This window comes from Macaca fascicularis, chromosome 1, assembly GCF_037993035.2.
Source record: "Macaca fascicularis isolate 582-1 chromosome 1, T2T-MFA8v1.1".
In the NCBI taxonomy this organism is placed as follows: Eukaryota; Metazoa; Chordata; class Mammalia; order Primates; family Cercopithecidae; genus Macaca; species Macaca fascicularis.
Genome location: NC_088375.1, coordinates 173,750,682 through 173,768,186, shown reverse-complemented (window position 1 = coordinate 173,768,186; position 17,505 = coordinate 173,750,682). Strand labels below are relative to the sequence as shown.

The following is a 17,505-nucleotide window of genomic DNA, read 5'->3' as shown; positions in this document are numbered from 1 at the left end:
GGAAAAACAATCACTGTCAGACCCCTCCTGACTTATTTGCTAATGGGAACAAAAACCATACATCTTTATTCAAAATAAAGAATGATGCCCAGCACTAGCCCTTGGGCTCTTTGAAGGACTTCTGCTTCCTTTTCCCTTGCATGTTCCACTACCCTTTGGCCACTCCTGGAAATAAGTCCCCTTCCAGGTAAGCATGCTTTGACTAATTAATTTATTCCATCTGTTCTTTCCTCTGGAACTTTCACCATGACACAGAAGGTTCTGAAACAGATTTGGTTCTTATATTGATAACCAGGTAACCGATAATGGATGCAGAGTAGAGTATGGAGGGCTGAAGGAAAGGGGCATATAAGTTTTGTCCCCTTACATGTGCCTGACTTTTAGGCAAATCTCTGATTTATCCAGTCCATTAAAGGCATGGAGACATCTGAAACTGCATATGAAAAAAGCTAATCTCTGCATTGCAAGGGAGTTTTTAAAACCATACCCTGTTCAGGTCACTGGTAGAAAGAACGAGGAGGAAGGGAAGTAAACAAACTAATGAATTAACTGTTCATGATTCATGTGAATAAATGAATAAACACACTAATGGAGTGCCGACCACGAGCCAGCTCCTCAACCAGGTGGTTTATTTGCTTTTTAACTCTCAGGACAAGTTTGTGAGTCGGTAGAATAATGCCTGTGTTACAGGCAAGACAACTATACCTCACAGAAGTGGAATAGCTTGCTTTCGGACACTCAGACCTTGAGTGGCAGAGCACAATTCAAACCTACATCAGCATCACTCTAAAATCTACTCCTCCTCCCAAGCCACACTGAGACATGCGCATTTCTTTGCTGTGAGTTTGTCTCTTCTAGAATTCTGATGACTCAGAGTCTTTGGCAGGACCCCATCATGTCTTCAGAGGTGGGGAAAATCAGCGACCGCTGCTAGGGTGGGCAAGCTCTCCCTGACAGCCTGGGAGAAGCAAACACTGCCTTCTATGCACAGGCTTCCTTCATTGAGTTAGTTACCTTTATTTGAAGTCAAATGCCGTTTATCTAAATTGACAGCAGGTTGCTGATCAAATATTACTGAGTCTTCTCTAGGTGTGAACCTGGGTGAGTTCCCCTGTATACCCTTGGTTAATGCTTTGTGACTGTGGGAGCCAGAACCGAGGAGTCTGGCTCAGCCTAACGCAATGTGACAGCTAACATCCAAAGGAGAAAATAGTCCCTCTCTACTGTTTCCCACATTCCCCATGTTTACAGCGTGCATATTACAAACCCAGTCTGCAATGGACTTTTTAACACACTAGGTGTTGCCACTTGGAAAGGTTACTTTTACATTTGCAATCTTTGCATTGTGTTCCCTGCTATGGATTATGGAGCAAGCGAATGAAAAGCAAGCGTTCAATGTAATTGTGTGTTTGGTTCCTCTGATACCCTGTTGGAAGAGGCTTACCAAGGGAGAGGCCCAGGCCATATGGGCTGGGGTGCAGATGCTGGTGGCCAGGCTCAGTGCCCCAGAGGTTCACGGTGGCTCTCAGTTGACGTTGAGGCACTCTGAGGGAGTCAGGACAGACTTTCTTCAGTGCAAGAGCAATGCCCGTTCCAGCCTGGAGTCGATTGCGATAACCTTGACAACAGGAACAATGAATGGCACATCATTTTCCTGAGGATGCATCGGTACACGGAAAGATCTCTGCCAAATCTCATCCCCTTGCCAAGGCTTCCAGGTGTTTCTTTGTGTTCGCGCAGAGAACTAACATCATTTTTTCCTTCAGTTCAGAAGAGGTGGTCCAAAGTGTTTAAGCGACAGTAGTTGCAACATGTCAGAGTGGGAATTTATTATCTCAGCCCCAATAGGTCTTAATAAGCCTTACACAACTGTTTAGGCATTTATTCTATTAACGGCTGTTCATTCTGGTGGCTTCACCTGAATATTCATGATCTTCCTATCCCCAGAGCTTCAGCATAGCAGCTGTTTAAAACCCGCAGCAAATGTTCAAGAGAGTTCCACAAATATAAACACCCTCACAGCTGAATGTTCCAGCTCTGGCCTCACAGAGGCTAAGCCATGAAACATTTATGTGAAGTGGTTTTTGGAGGGCAGCATTTACAAAACTTAAATAATCTTTCCCCTTTGGGGAGCCTCAACTCTGTTTGAAACATGACCACAAGGACAAAGGGTCCAGGAGGACCCAAGTCCACAAAGATAACTGCCCCCTCCTTGCTTCCTCCTAGAAAGGGAGGTTCTGAATAAATTCGAACTGGAAGGGAGCTAGAGTGAGTTTGGGGGGTGGGCCGGGTGGATGTGCAACCCACTTCCGGGGAGAGGGCCAAGTCAGCTCCTTGTGAAAGAGTGAGGTGGTTTGTACAGGGAATATTTTTAGTGTAAATATATCAAAAGAGAAAGCATTGGTGGTGGTTTTTCCAAAGGGATATAACCAGGAATGACAGGATTAAATTAGCGAGAGCACAATCTGACATGAAATTTTGTGAGATCTCCCTCTTGAGCATATGTTTCCTGCCTTTCAAGTCAGAATGCAAAGTAGAAAAAGTTCAGGCCCATCTTTATGATTGGACAAATCTCCCCCTTGGGCAAGTCACTTAACCATTTTGTGCCTCAACGTCCTCATTTATAAACTAGAGGGGAGGGGGATGTTGTGTCAAAGAAGATGACGAAGTGATGGCATTGTGTAAACCAATAATGTAGTATAATTAATGTATTAGAAATACACATTCCCATTGTCTTTGACTTATCCAGAGAATATTTTGTAAGAATTAGTTTAAAAGCATAAAGTTAAAGATAAGTAAGCATACTTTTCTAGCCTGTTTGTGGAAGACCAAGCTCACCTTGACCAGTGAGGACAGTAGGGGGAACAAGGATATGGGAATGTAGTGAAAAGAACATGGGTTGTGGAGTCAGATTAACCTGGATTCAGCATTACTGCTGCAATTTGGGCAAATAATGCAGCTTTTCTGAGCCCAGTTCCTTCATTTGTAATATGTAAAAAAATACCTTACACGTTTGTCACAAGGTTTGAGATGTGTGCAATACACAGCACAGTGCCTGGCACGACATAGCTGCACACCAGATGTGATTTCCTTCTCCCACCTCTGGTATGGGAGCACAGCTAGCCTGTCAGCCCGAGCAGGCCCACCCTACAGCCCCCTACCCATAGCAGTGGTGATCTGGGAGCCCACAGTTAGGTGGACAGACAGAATAGCACGGTTGCCAGCCAGTGACTTCTCCAGGCAGTACACCACCTCTGCAGGTCAAGAATCTGGGTTCATTCTTCCCTGGGAACTCTATGGGCTGAAAAAGAAGGAGAGAGAGAAAGGCTTTTTGGAACTTCTGAAGGAAGATGCCCACCCCCGGTCAAGGCTCCACTGCTTGTGCCTCCCCAGAATGCACATGGGAAATGCTCACATGTGTTGTCATCCGCTTTTTGTATGCATGTCCCTCAATAGGGAACTGCTTCTCCACCTTTTGTAAATGCCATCTTTGGATTCGCAAAAAAACCCTCAAATCCTTTCACAGTATCTGGAATTCCAAAATAAAAGAAATACAATGACCAACATCCACTCAATGTGATGGTAATATCAACGTGTTTTTTAAGCTGTGCAAGCTTTCTCCCTAATGCAGCTTCATATCCCAAGCTTGAAAAAAAATCATAATATAAATGAGAATGAGAGAATCAAACATGGTAAAAATGAATTAATATAAGCAGGTATCAAATGTTATAATAGAGGAGCAGAGCACGTCCCTGGGAGCATTGAGGAAGAGGGAGTCTGCTGAGAGAACCAGGGACAGAGCTGCAGAGAGAAGGGCACAATTTGAGTGTACATTTTCTGAATGGAAAAGCTGGAACAGTTATTCCAAGGGCAGGCAACTGAATGGACAAGGTTCTTAAGGGAAGGAAAAGGATGATGTGATAAGGAAATGATAAAAAGCTCCTTATGGCTGAAGTGGTTGAGTGGGGAGCACTGTTGGAGAAGGTTCCAGAACTTTGTGCTGGGCTGAGGTGCTGGACTATATCCTATAGGCAGGGGTGGAATAATATCATCAGGACTCTATTTCAAAAGAAAAATGCATGCATGTGTATGATATTTAAAAATTGAGTTAGGAAGACCAAAGACAAAGAGATCCTAAGCCATTGGTCTCACCCTGCCAATTACCCCGCAAGGTGGCCATTGTTTCTATTTCCCTATAACAGTAAGGAAACTGGAGCTCAAAGCAGCCCATGACTTGCTCTTTAGCTGTTAAGTGGCAGAGCTGAGACTCAAACACAGACCTCTTGATTTCAAGTCAAGGGCTCTTTTTACTTCTCACAACTCATTAGCTACTACAACCACAAAATGCAGACCCTGAGTTGCTTTCAGGGGTTCTGAACTTCTTTATGCTATGGACCCATTTAACAGTCTGGTGAATCATGGACCTCTTTTCAGAGTAGTATTTTAAATACATAAAAGAAGGAAGTACATTGAGCAACTAAAGTTACTATGTATGTTGTGATCAAATATATACACATTATCAAATAGATAGCTACCAAATCCATGTATCAAAATATTTCGAATAGTGTGCTATAGCAAGAATAGTGCTTCTGTATTCATGCATCACAAAGCAAGCTCTATTAGAGGGATTAATATTTACCAGAATTTCAAGATAGTGGTAAATGTAAATAATGTTTCAAGACATCTTCAACGACTGCAATGTGATATGAAGATATCTGTGATTTCTAGTGATGACAAAGTCCTGGTTTTTGCTAATATTACTGTGACTCTCCATTGCTAATATTATTGCTCTCCATCATAATTAGTAGACATGATAAATTTCTTTTAGAGATTAGTGAACATAAAGGCATAATTTCTTTTCTCATCTAAATTCAAATATCCTTGAATAATATCCATGAACCCTGGTAAAGAACCTCAGAAAATATTTCAAATTTGAGATAGTCTATAAAGTGATTTCTAAAATATTTAGGAAGTAGATCTTTTTTTTTCCAAATGAACCAAGAAGTCGAATTTCCATGATGAAATAGTTCAAAGCAGAAAATCTCTGGCTGAAGCTGTGTAGGAAGGACTCCCAAGTCTCCTCATTGTGCCTCTTAGACCCATGAACCCCAAATGGAGCCAACCCATAAGACATCTCCTTCACAGAAAACACTTTGTTATGGTTTCCAGCACTTGTTGGCAGTGCTCAGCTTTCTCAAGGCAAGGGTCTAGACAGTTTTCTGGTGATAGCAGCCCTTTCCTGAAAAGACACTGTCATTCCACTCTCAGGAAAGCTTGCTTTAAGGGCAAGTTTCTGAACAACCGGGGAACTTCAGGAATATGCCAGGGGTAGCATTGTTCGTACACAGGCCTGCTTCCAGTGAACAGTAAGGGTTTCGAGCTAATAAGGAAATAATCCATTTTCAGCAGATGAAAGAAGAGGGATCAGAAAGGTAACTTGAGCTGAGAGTAATAACGGTGCCAAAAACTTATAATGGAAACTATCTGAAGAATCCAAGACCCTTTGTTAGATATGAATGATTTCTTTTTTCTGGTGAGAAGTGTATGGAGAACATGAGAAGAAGGACCTGAGTGGATTTTATGAAAAAATCCTCTGTCTGGGGAAGAAGGGTTTGGGGTTAGGTTGCAGCTCCACTGTATCCTTCAGTTGCATAACAGGGAGGGAGTTGAAAGATGTTCAAACCACCACAATATGATGTGCTCTGTCTTTGAACTCTTTCTTCCAGATTTTAACTGTAAGTTCATACATGTTTCCCCAAAATCCCTCTAGCTAGGTGTGCAATAGACAGCAGACAGAAACAAATTTAATTAACAAAGAATTCTTAACATTGCGCACACCTGGAGTTCCCCGCTCTTAGCGCCAGCATCTGTACTGTAATAGTCAGCAAGAATCCACCTAATCAAGATACCTATATATAACAATACTTCAAAGCTCTTAGAAGCAGAATTTTTTAAAACATCGAATGGATTTCGTTGAAAATGTCTAACCCCCTTCTTAAATACGAACTAGAACCTGTGGCCTTTACTATCAAAAGACAAAGAATTATAAAAGGTATGGAGTGGGCTATCATATCAGTTTATAGTTCCTTTTATTCATTCATTCATCTAATTATTCAAAAACTATTTATTGAATGGTTTTGATGGTCGATGGGCTGAATGAGGTGCCGGAGAAACATTGCAGAACAAGACCCAGTCCTTGTTCTCATAGAAGACATAGAGAGCAGACAGGCATTACACCAATGATTATTCCATTCCTCCTCATTCTCAGCCTTCAGTGTGACTAACAATCATCCAGGAAGCTTGCTTAAAACCACATATTCCAAAATCACCAGACCTGAAGTGGGGCTGAGGAATTAGCATTTTTTTAATGCGTTCCGCGGTGAGTCTGGTGCGGGTTTGTTGAAGAATCGTGCAACTAATGAGGCTACAGAACAGTCTCTCTGTGTTTCCTGTGGCCCCCGAGTCTTCTCTCCCAAGCTTTCCACACAGGAATGCTCATTTCTTGCTTCACAGCCCTTAGTCTTTGCCTGCACACTTTCTTAGAACTCAGTCTTTAAACACTAGGTTCCAAGCGTTAAATAATTTATTTTTAGGGAAAACTCTGATTCCCACCAACATACTCTGAAAACACCTTCAGCATTTTCCTGCAGCTCCCTGTTCCCTAACCTGAACCCCCTGCCACTCCACCCTTTCAGAGAGCTGTATCGTTTCTCTATCCTGTGAGGTTCAGCAGTGGGAGAAGTTTCACACCCCTTTGGACACGGAGAGTCACTTTCTGCTTGCAAGGTGCTTGAATCCTTCCAATAGGAAACCATTCAATAGCCCATCACACCTGGTATTATCAAAGGGCATTACTGTTTCACCTCTTCCTGCCTCCTGTTACAAACACACATGTGTTCGCTCACACATCTATATGTATATAAGTAGGTTTGCATATAAAACTATCTAAATAAATAAAATCTGTCATTTTCTTAATGTTATCAAAAGATATCCATTTTCAAATTCTCACGTACAAACCATAGACAGCCAGCAGTGCATACGAAAATGCGACTCTTCTCAATTATATTTTCATAAAGCTACTACAAAGGAAAGAATCCCAGTCTCAAAGTATAATGGCCCTTTCTCTTCCTGTAGATAACAGAGTTAGGATCATGCCTTGACATGACCCTGTGCCTGGACCTTACTGTGACTTAGCCCATGACTCCAACAAATTAAGGCAAGACTAGCTTTCATCTCCCTCCCAAGCACAAATTGTTGCTGCTTAATAATCTCCGAACCAACTAACTATATCCCAGTAGATTCTAATACTTGTGAAAGTCACTCCCTACATTTTAAATTTCTTCATAATATGGTAATACCTTACTATTAAAAAAGTAGGTGTTTGGGGTGAGCTGAATTTGTGAAAAGTGTGAATTATAAAGTATATCTTTTCAGAGAAATTTTGTTACTATAAAATACAACTAAATTAAGTAAGTATTGCCTAGTAGAAGGCATGCTGCCCTGCCCTGCTCTAATGAGTGGATGAGAATAATTTGTAATTTACATACAAACATACTTAATTGCTTTTTTAAATGTTCCTAGCATAGGGCACACATGCTTCCAAAGGACACATCACAGGAATTAACCAAAGCTGGTTCTGGAAATACTCAGTAGGGATTTTATAGCAGATTTAAGCACTGGATAATTTTTTGAAGTCTATATCAGCCCAAAACTTCCATGATTATGTGACAAACTCAATTTAACATATCTTTTTTTAAATTAGATAAAATTATTTTGAGTTATCATGAAGTCTACACTAGTAACACCCAAATTGAAAGATTCTGCTGAACCCAATTACTCTGTTTTCTGATTTTTGTAGGAAAGTTGATATTTGGTGTCCTGCCAAGAGCATCATGTTCCATGATATCTAAATGAAGAAAAGTAGAAAACTTTACTTCAAAGATAGAAAGAGTAGCACAATAATAAAATTAGCAACTGACATTTATGTCATAGTGTACAATTTACTTCCAAATGCTCTATCTTTTTAAACTCACACTTATTCTGTACAATAAGTAAAGAGAGTTATTATTAATAATTCCATCTTAAAGTCAGAGAATCCAAGAATCTATAAGCTCTTTTAGGATCGCGGTTCAGGTCTTCTGACTCCAGAGTCTACCTGGTGTATAATAGAAGCTCAGTGTGTATTAGTTTAATAAATGAACAAATTAATTAATTAAAGTAATTAAGGATATCCTAGCTAATTAAAAGAAAGCACTACTAGGCAAAGGAAACTAGTCGTTTCAACACTAAACATCTCTCAGATGCTTAGGAATACAGCAATGCTGTCATAATACATAGCCAGGACTGGCTACATGATTTGCAGGGCCTGCTGTAAAGTGAACACATAAGGACCCTTATTCAAAAATCATTAAGAAATTCAGGAGAATAACAACAGAGCATTCAAGCACATGATCCTTCAAAGAGCAGGGAGCCCTGATGACTACACAGATTGTTCATCCTTGAAGCCTGCTCTGCTCGGAACATTTTAAAGCTTAGAGCACTAACTCCTGGAAGAAATGATACCACCCTGTGGATAGCATTTTTAATATTTTGTAGGTGGGCAGGTTCTTGGTTGGTACAAGGAGGTTCTGCTGGTTCATAGTGGGCAGGAGCCAAGGATTCCAGAGATCTTCAATGGCATGGACAGTTCTGAACTATGAAGAATCTTTCTGCTTCTCAGAGAGCTTTTGAATGTTCCACAGATATTTATACGGCTGAAAAGCGTGTTTTTTTAATTATCTAGCTTAAAATCTACCTTTGCTTTACATATCTTGAATTCTCCAGGAATATGACTACCATGTCAATTCTGGAAATGTTGTGTGCTGCTAGTTTAGAACTGTAACGACATCAGTACTTCTTGTGGCATATGAGGCACCAAAGTAACCTACCTGCATCACTCTGCATTTGTAACTGTCACATCATTCAAAGTGATTCAGCAGAGTAGTGTGAAGTTCTGACTCCTTCATCATATCTTCTGGTACTAGCCATACTTTTACATAAAGGAATATGTATTATTTTATCATAAATTGTTTTCCTTTTATTTCCCCTTTAAATTACAGTTAGGGTATTTTTTTTCCTAATTGGATGAAGGTAGGTTGTAATATTGAATCATTTCATTTCATGTTGGCAAAAGGAGATTTCAAAATACTTGTTATATAAAGTGGCTTTGGGTATGAAAGAGTTGGTAACCATAGATTTACAGGCATAAGATTACAAAATGTTTGAGCTGGAAAGAATTTGGGGGATTATCTAATTCACTAACAGATAAGGAAATTGAGTCTGAAACAAATTCTTTATCTTGCCTAAGGTCACCCAGCAATTATTGGCAATGCCAGGACTTGGAACCATGCTGTTTTCCAGGACTATAAAAAAAAAATTCATTCTTTCCTTTTTATTGTCCTTCCTTCCTTCTTTCTTTTCAATAAGTGCAACTGAGCTCCTGCAGGTCAGGCATTGGTGTGGTCTTGATAATGCAGAGATGACTAAGACACAGCTCCAGTCTTTAAGGAGATCACAGGCTGTCTGGAAAACAGGACAGAGCTTGAATATGGTATAGCATGCCTTAGAGTAAACCTATGTTCAAAACATTACAAGGAGCAAACGACTGATCCTTTTCCTGGGAGTTTCCCGGTGATAGTGAAATTTGAATACTGAGGTGGGAGAAAGGCTTGGCCCAGTAGGAATAGTGTCACCCTCATTTAAGCAGTTGCCCTGCCCAGGTGTGCAAAGCCACAATGGCCAAAACGAGACTATCTGTAATCAGGTATCGACTGCCCACAGCCCAGACACAGTTGGAGCCCTTAATGGCAAGAGTACAAATAGAAGCACAGGCTTGTCATTATCTTACCCAACACAGCCCTGAGACCAAGCAGAGGGCAGGGCTGTTTCAGAACACTTGGGACTTCATGAGGTTGACAGGGAGGAGGGAAATGAAAGGGAAAGTCTCCAGGCAGCTCCCTGGGTTACAAGGGCCTGATAAGCCCCTGGATTTCTGCAGGCAGTGGCCAGAGTGCAAGCTAAGAAAATAGCTTGTTGATTGCTGAAGTGATTAAGTGGATCGCCTTATTGATTCTTACCTAGCTTGGAACAGACCTCAATAACCAACATCAAGTGCTTTAATAAGAGCAAAGGAAAGATTTACTGGATGCGAGTGCTTTTCATTAGAGAGGACTGAGGGGAAATAAAACATACTGACCCACCAGTGAGGGGCCACGGCATGGCTTCCAGCCTGGTAACTGCCAAGCAGACAGGAAGGTGAGTAAGAGGAAGTCAAATGAGACAGCCCTTGGGCCTGAGCTTATCAAAGCGTTCAAAAAGAATTTCCACAGATTGCTAGATTGTCTGCTTCCCTTCTCTTCCTCTCCACACTGCAAATCTCACCACCCAGGAAGCAAGGACACAGTCAGAGTGGCTGCTGCTTACTGCGCCCAAAACCAGGCACCAGCTTGGACTTTTGGTAAGGATGGCCTCTAATCGTCACCTCAACCCTACAAGGAGTGTATAATTTTCTTCACATTACAAAGAAGTAAACAAAAAGTAAAGAAGACACTCAAATGGTGGCCTGTCGTCTCAGCATTTTGGGAGGCTGAGGCAGGAGGACCACTTGAGCCCAGAAGGCCAAGACCAGCCTGGGCAACATGGTAAAATCCTGTCTCTACCAAAAATACACACACACACACACACACACACACACACACACACACACACACAAATTAGCTGGGCATGATGGCATGCCTAGCTGCTCAGGAGGCTGAAGTGGGAGGATTGCTTGAGCCCAAGAGCTCAAGGTTGCAGGGAGCCATGGTTGCACCACTGTGCAGGCTGTGCAGGCTGGAGCACTGGGTGACACAGTGAGACCCTGTAATAAAATAAATTAAAAAAAAAACAATCCAGATAACTGTAGCACCAAGGTCTATGATTAAAAATTTTCTGTGGGCCTCTATTTTTCCTCTCAAGGCTTTGAGTTGAATACACTCTACCCTGCATAAATTGGCCAAATTTTTATTTTTAATCAGCAATTGCTGTGTGTCAGGTGTCAATCAAGTAGTACCCCATTTGATCTTCACAGCCAGTTTAGAAGTTGGCCCTGTGATTATTATCCCCATTGTAGAGATCAGTCAACTGAGGCTTGGAGCGTTAACTTGCCCAAGGGTTCTTCAGTTAGCATGCAGCAAAATGGGACCCTGAACACACTGTTGTCAGAATCCAGGTCCTAAACTCTAATCAACTACATCTAAAAGAAAGTATAAATGAAAAACACAGGTGGCAGTCTAAGAAGACACAAAAGAATGCAAAGACTACATCCATTCATTCAAATGTTCAACAAATACCTATTAAGCTCCGACTGTACCGCAAGCATTTTTTTTAACCCTGAGGACATACAAAGTGATGATCAAAAAAGGCTGTCATGGGAATAATTTCTTTTGAAGACAGCAGATAATAATAGAGGAAAATATAAGATAAATAAGAAGAGTCCTGCAAGAGGGAAGTACAATACAGAAAATAAACCAGGGCAAAATGGGCAATTCTGCATTATATTGGGTGGTCAGGTAGGTTTCACCTGAGAAAGTTGCCTATAAGCTGAGGTTTCAAGGACAAGAAGGTACTAACCTTGCAAAGGTTTGGTTGAAACACCTTCTAGGCAGGAGACAAAGCGAGTGCCAAGGCCATAAGGCAGGAATGGACTTGGTGCCTCCACAGAAGAGGAGGAGGCTGCAGTGATGAGTGAGGGAATGGTAGAAGAGGAGGCCTGAAAGGAGGGGCAGCGAAGTCTCTGGGGCCTGGCAGGCCATCACAAGAAACTGGATCTCATTCTAATTAAGAGAGGAAGCCATGGAAGCATTTGAAATATTTTCAATGATTTGCATTTTTAAAACGTAATTTTAACTGCTGTTTGGAGGGGACAAGAGGATACAGGGAGACAAGAGGGGAGGCCACTGCCGGACTTCAGATGGAGCAATAATGTTGGCTCAGATCAGGTATAAGTGAGCTACATGAAGAAGTATCCACATCCTGAATGTAATTGGGGAAATTGCTGACCTCACTTGCCACTTTGCACTTGTGGAAGTGGACAGGAGCTGCTGCCTTTCTGATACTCCCGCATGGTGCCCCCTGCCAGCTGCTTTCATTATGTTTTGACCGGCTTCTGCCAAGTCAGACTACAAAAACTTCACTGAAATAACAGAATGTGATGCCGTCACCTCCTCTGCACACCCCAGGAGAGGGTTTTATAAAGTTTCACAAACAACAACGCCTGCTAGGAAGCCAGACAGCTCCCCTGACCACTGCCCAGGCTGACCCAGACAGAAGAGAGAAGCCACTGGCAGAGAACTCTGTGCTCTTCTAAACAGCCCCAGGGGCGGTTTGCCCTGTTCACTGTGGTCAAAGTGGCATTACTACTTCAGAAGAAATAGAAAATGAGGTGAACTAGAAGAAAACTGAAGTCACAATGAGATACTACCTCATATATTTAAAGGCAACTGAGAGACGCTGGGTTTCCTCCTGGCATGTCTGTGAAAATGCAAGAAAGGTCTGTCTACCACCAACTTGTTTAAATCAGGGGAAATTCATCAGAAGGATAATGAAGAACTTGACAGGGAGCATTCCTTTGTGTCGTGTTCTCAGGAGGGAAGACAGCCAGTAGCATGCAATCGTCTTCAGGTCTGACTGGGGGAGACAGAAGGTTGGGCACAAGGTGAACTGTCAGGAGAAAAAAAAATTAAGAGAACCTTAGAGAAGATGAGTCTTGTACATAATTGATCTGACAGAGCACTGCCCACCCCATCACTACAGCTGAAATATGGCCACTCTCTCATGTGGGAATGCACTTGCGTTTAAGGGCACCAGATGCCATCTATTAAGGAAAGTGTTTAAGCAGGAAAGATAACATGTCTGTCAGTGTGAGCTAGTGATTGTGGGGACTCAAAGACTACAACAGAGTCTCAGGATCAAAAAAATTCTACCTCTATCCTAAATAAAAAGGAATTTTATTCATCAAATGAATGAAGGAAGGGAGTGAATGACTTATGACAACCTCCCCTCCTGACGTTTGGTTTGTTAGTTGTACTCAGGGAAAAAATGCTGTCCACTCTAGAGAACGTCATAAAAAGTGGTTCTAGAATTAGTCTCAGCTACCTGAGTTTGCTACTTCCTAAGGGTAGGGTAAAATAAATCCATTACTTCATCAACAAATACTTTTTAGTATTTGTCATTCTGCTAGGAACAATATTAAACAAGATAGGCACACCATCCCTGCCCTCATGAACTTAACAATTCAGTCAGTTTTCGAGTCTTTTTAGATATTTAGGCATATGTATTAGTCTGTTCTCACACTGCTATAAAGGACTGCCCAATACTGGGTAATTTATAAAGAAAAAGGTTTAATAGACTCACAGTTCTGCATGGCTGGGGAGGCCTCAGGAAACTTCCAATCATGGTGGAAGGGGAAGGAAGCACATCCCTCCTCACATGATGGCAGGAAGGAAAAGTGCCAAGCAAAAGGGGGAAAAGTCCCTTATAAAACTATCAGAACTCTTGAGAACTCACTCACTATCACAAGAACAGCAGCATGGAGTAACCACCCCCATGATTGAATTACCTCCCACTGGGTCCCTCCCACAACACATGGGGATTATGGGAACTACAACTCAAGGTGAGATTTGGATGAGGGCACAGACAAACCATATCATTTATCTCCAGTCCTTCCCAAATCTCATGTCCTGATATCATTTCAAAATATAATTATGCCTTCCCAACAGTCCCCCAAAGTCTTAACTCATTCCAGCATTAACCCAAAAGTCCAAGTCAAAAGTCTCATCTAAGACAAGGCAAGTCCCTTCCACCTATGAGCCTGTAAAATCAAAAACAAGTTAGTTACTTCCCAGATACAATATGGATACAAGCATTAGGTAGATATGGCTGTTCCAAATGGAAGAAATTGGCAAAAAATAAAGGGCTACAGTCTTCATGCAAGTCCAAAATCCAGCAAGAGGTGGGCTCATACAGCCTTGGGCAGCTCTGCCCCTGTGGCTTTTAGGGTACAGCCCCCCCTCCCAGCTTCCTTCATGGGCTGCCAGTGAGTGTCTGAAGATTTTTCAGGTGCATGGTGCAAGCTGTCAGCAGATCTACCATTCTGGGGATCTGTAGGACAGTGGCTCTCTTCCCATAACTCCACTAGGCAGTGCCCCAGTAGGGACTCTGTATAGGAGATCCAACCCCACATTTCCCTTCCACACTGCCCTAGCAGAGGTTCTCCATGAGGGCTCCGTCCCTGCCGCAAACTTCTGCCTGGACATCCAGGCATTTCCATACATCCTCTGAATTCTAGGGAGTGGTTCCCAAGCCTCAGTGCTTGACTTCTGTGTACCTACAGGCTCAATACCACATGGAAACTGCTGAGGTTAAAAGCTTGCACCTTCTGAAGCCACAGTCCCAGCTGTATCTTGGCCACTTTTAGCCATGCCTGGGATGCAGGGCATCAAGTCCTGAGATCACACAGAGAAGCAATGCCTTGGGCTCAGCCCACAAAACCATTTGTTCCTCCTAGGCCCCCTGGCCTGTGATGGGAGGGACTGCTGTGAAAGTCTCTGACATGTCCTGGAGACATTTTTCTCATTGTCTTGGTAATTAACATTTGGCTCCTCATTACTTATGCAAATTTCTGCAGCCTGCTTGAATTTTTCCTCAGAAAATGGATTTTTCTTTCCTATCACATTGTCAGCCTGCAAATTTTCCAAACTTTTATGTTCTGCTTCCTTCTTAAACATAAATTCCATTTCCAAACAATATATTTGTGAATACATAAAACTGAATGCTTTTAACCACATTCAAGTCACACCTTTTATTTATTTATTTAATTTTATTTTTTCAAGATGGAGTCTCACTCTGTCACCCACGCTGGAGTGCAGTGGCACAATCTCGGCTCACTGTAACCTCTGCCTCCCAGGCTCAAGCAATTCTCCTGCCTCAGCCTCCCGAGCAGCTGGGATTACAAGTGTGCACCAAAACACCCAGCTAATTTTTTTTTTTTTTGAGATGGGGTCTTGCTCTGTCACCAGTCTGAAGTGCAGTGGCACAATCTCAGCTCACTGCAACCTCTGCCTCCCAGGTTCAAGTAATTCTTCTGCCTCAGCCTCCTCAGTAGCTGGGACTACAGGTGTGCACCACCATGCCCAGCTAATCTTTGTATTTTTAATAGAGACAGGGTTTCACCATGTTGGCCAGAGTGATCTCGATCTCTTGACCTCATGATATGCCTGCCTCAGCCTTCCAAAGTGCTGGGATTACAGGCATGAGCCACCACACCCTGCCCACACCCAGTTAATTTTTATATTTTTCATAGAGACAGGGTTTCACTATGTTGGCCAGGCTGGTCTCAGAACTCTTGACCTCCAGTAATCTGCCCGACTCAGCTTCCCAAAGTACTGGGATTACAGGCATGAGCCACCGTGCCCAGCCCCAAGTCACCTCTTGAGCACCTTGCTGCTTAAAAAATTTCTTTCACCGATACCTTAAATTGTCTCTCTCAGGTTCAAAATTCTGAAGATCTCTAGGGCAGAGGCAAAATGCCACCAGTCTCTTTACTAAAGGATAGCAAGAATTACTATTTTTCAAGTTCCCAATAAATTTCTCATCTCCATCTGAGACCACCTCAACCTGGACTTCATTGTCCATATCACTATCAGCATTTTGGTCAAAGCCATTCAACAAGTCTCTAGGAAGTTCCAAACCTTCCCACATCTTCTTGTCTTCTTCTGAGTCCTGCAAACTCTTCCACCCTCTGCCTGTTACCCAGCTCTAAAGTTGCCTCCACATTTTCAAGTATCTTTACAGCAGCACCCCACTACCTGGTATCAATTTACTGTATTAGTCCATTCTCATGCTGCTATAAAGGATTGCCTGAGACTGGGTAATTTATAAAGGAAAGAGGTTTAATTGACTCACAGTTCTGCATGGCTGAGGAGGCCTCAAGAAACTTATAATCATGGTGGAAGGGGAAGCAAACACGTCCTTCTTCACATGATGGCAGGAAGGGGAAGTGTCGAGCAAATTGAGGAAAAGCCCCTTATAAAACCACCAGATCTTGTGAGAACTCCCTATCACAAGAAGAGAAGCATGTGAGTGACTATCCCTAAGATTCAATTACCTCTCACTGGGTCCCTCCCACACCTCCATGTGGGTACTATGGGAACTACAATTAAAGATGAGATTTGGGTAGGGACACAACAAACCACATCAGCATGTCTATGACAAAGGATTAAATTCAGTTTAATTCAACAAGCCTGCAATGGACCCTTATTCTAAGTAATACAAGGACAACTTAAGAATTATTCATTCAACAAATATTGAAAAAACAACACGTGTGACTTCCTGTGTTTTTGGAGACACATAGTTGATTTCAATCTAGATAACTCTCTCAAGGAAGCTGCAGTGTGCTAGGAATGATAAGACTTGTACATAAATAAGTACACCAATGATAGAAAATGATAAATATCATTTGTAAAAAGAGAAGTGCAGATAGTGAAATTTAACAGGAAGGATGAGAGGATGACCAATTCTGGGCGATGGACAAAATCTATTTGCTGCCTCAATTTCCCAATGCATTCATTCATTCACTCAATACATACAACTTGAATCATTCCCCTATTCCAGATACTGTTAGAGTCAGGGATGAAAAGTAGACTAGAAGAGAGAGAGATGACAATTCTCTGGAATTAATACCTTAATATAGGTATGTATGAGATATGGAGGGAAGCGAGAGGAGGGAACTTCCCAGCCTGCCTGTGGTGAGGGTCAGTTAGCAAAGGAAGGTTTTGTCAAGGAAATGACCCTTTGCTGAGTGTGGAAGAAAAAGGAACATCTCGGGAGAAAGAAGAGGGAGGCCATAGCACTCTAGGCAGAAAGATAACAAAGATTCTGAAAGGGAGAGACAGGGTGCATGTGGGCAGAGGGTGGGGGATGAGGCAGGGGCGGAGGCACAGGGAGCCTCTGCCAGTTTTCTCCGGGAAATAGGAGGTGAGGTTGACAGACAAGGAGGGGAGGCAGTGTGGTTTGGGGGACTGAAAAGGCAAGATAGGCTCTGGAAGGCTTCTCTGGGAAATGCAAGAAGATACAAATAAAGAACAAATAAAAGACAGTTCCGAAGTAGAAACCACACATTTTTTGTGGCATTAAGTATACATCGTAATGCAAAATACTCCAACAATACTTAGCGCTCTGGGCATGAGAGTGGAGAGAGTGGAGAGAACACATCATTGGACAGACACAGCATGTGTGTGTGCAAGGGAAGGGGAGGAGTGTCATGAAGAGTTCAAATGCAAGTGTGTAGAGTCTGTCCTGCCTGATGGGCTGAGAGAAAGTGGATCAAGGAGATGGAGCTGGAATGGCAAATAATTTTCATTTCATGCGTCAATTCCAGTTGATGGAACCTGTGCTGAGGATTCCAAAGCAACCTCTGGGTTTAATAGG

At 42.3% G+C, this 17,505-nt stretch overlaps 1 protein-coding gene and 1 long non-coding RNA gene across 7 annotated transcripts in view; one reads left to right on the top strand and one right to left on the bottom strand.

The window, feature by feature from the left end:
* The window catches only part of NFIA (nuclear factor I A), a 607,688-nt gene that overhangs the window by 95,198 nt on the left and 494,985 nt on the right, over nt 1–17,505 (top strand). The gene's annotated exons all lie outside the window — the stretch shown is intronic.
* The window catches only part of LOC107127321 (uncharacterized), a 415,876-nt gene that overhangs the window by 280,582 nt on the left and 117,789 nt on the right, over nt 1–17,505 (bottom strand). The window contains exons 1-3 of one of the 2 annotated variants that reach the window (XR_001485013.4): nt 3,416–4,419; nt 3,162–3,301; nt 1,445–1,618 (exon numbers count right to left, since the gene is read on the bottom strand). This is a non-coding gene — a long non-coding RNA (uncharacterized lncRNA). Of the gene's footprint in view, nt 1–1,444; nt 1,619–3,161; nt 3,302–3,415; nt 4,420–17,505 lie in introns of those variants that run through there. The other variant, XR_012419506.1, reaches the window with a different exon arrangement.